The 4,480-nt window shown below is 38.6% G+C and overlaps 1 protein-coding gene and 1 long non-coding RNA gene across 2 annotated transcripts in view; one reads left to right on the plus strand and one right to left on the minus strand.

The window, feature by feature from the left end:
- xkr6b (XK, Kell blood group complex subunit-related family, member 6b) overlaps window positions 1–4,480 on the plus strand; it is an 87,050-nt gene that overhangs the window by 36,931 nt on the left and 45,639 nt on the right. The gene's annotated exons all lie outside the window — the stretch shown is intronic.
- LOC106524875 (uncharacterized) overlaps window positions 2,967–4,480 on the minus strand; it is a 25,624-nt gene continuing 24,110 nt past the window's right edge. The window contains exons 2-3 of the long non-coding RNA XR_001311041.1: window positions 3,231–3,437; window positions 2,967–3,115 (exon numbers count right to left, since the gene is read on the minus strand). This is a non-coding gene — a long non-coding RNA (uncharacterized LOC106524875). The remainder of the gene's footprint in view (window positions 3,116–3,230; window positions 3,438–4,480) is intronic.

Here is a 4,480-nt window from a genome sequence, read left to right on the forward strand (position 1 = left end):
TATCTGAAAAAAATCGTAGAATACGAAAACATTGGTGAATGCCACAAATTCTCCTAAATCACTTGTACGCACAACTTAAGAACAAATCTGTGCGTACGAACGGTTCTTGCATGAGGCCCAATGCTTCTTGGTAATGTCTTAAACCACTGGAAAGTCTGTTAATTTTCTTTTTCAGTGGAGCCACATTTGTAAGGAACATGCATTTGTAGGATGAGCAGTAGAGACGAGTATGTGGGTTGCGCACATGAAAAATTTTCCAAATCATCTCTGCCATGACACTTATTTTGCACTTCTGGTATCCAGGTGCTGCTATAAGAGTTATTATCAAAGAAATAATCTACCAAACACATATTTCCTCACTTTTTGTGCTAAGTACAGATATCTAAGTGACGTAGATTGAATGTTCAGGCTAAAACTGTGCAAATTTTTTGCTTAAAAGTGCAAGTTTCTTAGTCATTTAAAATTTTATTACTGGTAGATGTTGGCAAACTTTATTTAGGACATATCATTTTAAATATATATTAAACTTGTAAAAGTCTTTAAAAAAATAAACCTAGACATCTAGTCTTTCACTTTTGGAGCAAATATGTAGGTGTCTAACAGTTTAGATGCCTTAAGGAAGTCTTTTCAATGAAAAAAGTGCTTCATTGATTAATATGAGCAAACTGGCTTTCAGTTCTGAAGAAATTTGTTGGGGTTTAGGTTATATACTGATTTTTAATTACATACACATGGTACAGTCTTATGATAGAAGAACTGTAAAGATTGTTAAATGTGACTGTTTTGCTTAACTTGATGATTTTATATAGATAGATACATGCCTGAAAACAAACTCAACACATAACTGAACTTTTAAATCTTCATTTGGCTAGATTATGATTGTCTGGAGACATGGATCCGAGCAGCGTAGGGACCCCTTACCGATGGCATAATCAAATAGGCGGAGCCATGTCTCGGAGCCTGTGTTAAATTCAATTGTCTGCCTGGTGTTTCGGTCTGAATGCTTGGTCATTAAACCAGTCTTCAGCAGAGCGCTCTGAGTTTTGTATGATCTCTCTTTATTAATCTTTTCCATGCATTGGTATATTCCCCGAATGTTTCAAGCACACAAACTGGTAAACGAACACGTATAACAATATTTTCTTTCAGTTCAACCACAAAAAAATAAGAAAAACACACATTTAAACTGGTAATTATAGTTGTTAGACAGAAATCAGTATCAGGTCAGAGCTGTATTGAAAAAAACCAATTCCATAGCAGACCAGAAAACTGGAGTGAGTGCATCGCTTCTTACTTGATGCAATCTTTTAATATTCGCAGATGGTGACCAACACTGGTGTTTAGCAATGAGGTTTGGCTCGTTCTGCTTGGGGTTGCTGAAGCATAAACTACAGGTGCTGGTCATAAAATTAGAATATCATGAAAAAGTAGATTTATTTCAGTAATTCCATTTAAAAAGTGAAACTTGTATATTATATTCATACATTACATACAAACTCATATATTTCAAATGTTTATTTCATTTAATTTTGATGATTACAAATGACAACAAATGAAAATCTCAAATTCAGCATATCAGAAAATTAGAATCTTGTGAAAAGGTTCAAAATGGATGGCACCTGGTACCACACTCTAATCAGCTAATTAACTCAAACCACCTGCAAAGGCCTTTAAATGGTCTTTCAGTCTAGTTCTATAGGCTACACAATCATGGGGAAGACTGCTGACTTGACAGTTGTCCAAAAGGCGACCATCGACACCTTGCGCAAGGAGGGCAAGACACAAAAGGTCATCGCTAAAGAGGCTGGCTGTTCACAGAGCTCTGTGTCCAAGCACATTAATAGAGAGGCGAAGGGAAGGAAAAGATGTGGTYGAAAAAAATGTACAAGCAAGAGAGATAACCGCACCCTGGAGAGGATTGTGAAACAAAACCCATTCAAAAATGTGGGGGAGATTCACAAAGAGTGGACTGCAGCTGGAGTGAGTGCTTCAAGAACCACCACACACAGACGTATGAAAGACATGGGTTTCTGCTGTCGCATTCCTTGTGTCAAGCCACTCTTGAACCACAGACAGCGTCAGAAGCGTCTTGCCTGGGCTACAGAGAAACAGGACTGGACTGCTGGTGAGTGGTCCAAAGTCATGTTCTCTGATGAAAGTAAATTTTGCATTTCCTTTGGAAATCAAGGTCCCAGAGTCTGGAGGAAAAGAAGAGAGGCACTTCATCCACGTTGCTTGAAGTCCAGTGCAAAGTTTCCACAGTCAGTGATGGTTTGGGGTGCCATGTCATCTGCTGGTGTTGGTCCATTGTGTTTTCTGAGGTCCAGGGTCAACGCAGCCACATACCAGGAAGTTTTAGAGCACTTCATGCTTCCTGCTGCTGACCAACTTTTTGGAGATGCAGATTTCATTTTCCAACAGGACTTGGCACCTGCACACAGTGCCAAAGCTACCAGTACCTGGTTGAAGGACCATGGTATCCCTGTTCTTAATTGGCCAGCAAACTCTCCTGACCTTAACCCCATAGAAAATCTATGGGGTATTGTGAAGAAGAAGATGCAATACACCAGACCCAACAATTCAGAAGAGCTAAAAGCCACTATTAGAGCAAGCTGGGCTATCATAACACCTGAGCAGTGCCACAGACTGATCGACTCCATGCCACGCCGCATTGCTGCAGTAATACAGGCCAAAGGAGCCCCAACTAAATACTGAGTGCTGTACATGCTCATACTTTTCATGTTCATACTTTTCAGTTGGCCAACATTTCTATAAATCCTTTGTTTTTATTGGTCTACAGTAATATTCTAATTTTCTGATATGCTGAATTTGAGATTTTCATTTGTTGTCATTTGTAATCATCAAAATTAAATGAAATAAACATTTGAAATATATGAGTTTGTATGTAATGTATGAATATAATATACAAGTTTCACTTTTTAAATGGAATTACTGAAATAAATCTACTTTTTCATGATATTCTAATTTTATGACCAGCACCTGTACATCCATTTGTACATTTATCTATTATTCCTGGTCAGGTTGCAGCTGCAACAAATCCAGCAGGTAAACAAAGACCACCCTCTCCACTCCCCAGCGCCTCCTCCCGAAGAGTCTACGAAAAGGAAAAAAAACATTAAAATAATGTTTCAGGGAGAAGACCCCAGGGCAGACCCAGAGATTCAATAAAAATAAATGTTCGACAGCTTTAAGAAGTCACTTGCAAACACCTGACACGTGCAGCTGTGTGTTGTGTTGTAACAGACATGAGAAATGCTTGTTCCTGTTCGGGTTTTACTTGTAGACGTCGCAGTAACTGGCTCATCGTGAACAGCTGGAAGCCAAATGTTCTGAACATGTGTCAGAACATGTTTTCTTAGCTCTTGCAGGTACAGGATCTTTACTGAGCAACAGCAGCAGTGCGAAGGCGTAGCATGCTATGAAATGACAAAACAGACGACAAAATATCAGACAGGAAGTGGACTCAAAGAACAGACAGAGGAGTCAAACCTAAAACAAAAACGTTAAATTCAAAGATTTCACCAACAGTTTGTTCAAACATTGCTATCCTTAAATGTTAGCGCTGCAGGTGTAACGCTGCCAGGGCCCGCCGGAACCACACGTTGACACGTTTCGGTTCCAAATGAGCTAAAAAAATATTCACAGAATCACAGACACTAAAGTGTTTGTCACGCTGTAGAGCCAATAAACCGATATGAACTCATTTGGCAAGAACATGCTTTCATTCCACACTTTTTCCTTTCCTGTAGCTGTTAATTCCCACAGATCAGCAGCAAAAACAGGAGATTTCATTTTAACATCTGAAAAGTTAGATATTCAAACAAACAGCAGCAGAAATCAGCTTTTTTCTACACTTCTTGTAAGAAGTTAGTTTAGTGAGCCAGGTATGTTAAACCTGATGTATTTATCAGTCAGGATTATAGAAACGTCTAATTATGACACTTCAACGTTATTGCTACTTCTGGTTTTTAATTGGCTGCAAATGACTAGAAAAATAAAAATAACTCCAGCCTGAAATACCAACTTGATTCATTTTCTTCCAGCATACATATTTATATAATTACACACCCACACACATAAACATATATGTATTAAAATAAAATAGGAATGCATAGCCAGCTGTCTTGCAGGCCAAAATCTCATGTGTTTGTGTTCAAAGTATGTTTTGGGGATGACTCTGTAAGGAAATCGAGTTCAATAACGGTTGAAATCAGGTGAAAACACAAGTGTTAAATAAAATGATCTGTGATAGAAATAATTGCCATACAACACCAGAATTCTGGAGTGAGGGTTTTATTCAGCCATGAGCTGGCATGTCAAAACCACACACTGGGGTCTAAACAGGAAGTCGGCCAAATAAATACAGTAGCTTCAATGCCCGAGTCCGCCTCTGCTGGCCTAAAGCTGAATCACAGGCATTCATACAGATATTACTCAATCTATTGTTAATCCAGATTTT

Source organism: Austrofundulus limnaeus, unplaced genomic scaffold (assembly GCF_001266775.1).
Source record: "Austrofundulus limnaeus strain Quisiro unplaced genomic scaffold, Austrofundulus_limnaeus-1.0 Scaffold205, whole genome shotgun sequence".
NCBI lineage: Eukaryota > Metazoa > Chordata > Actinopteri > Cyprinodontiformes > Rivulidae > Austrofundulus > Austrofundulus limnaeus.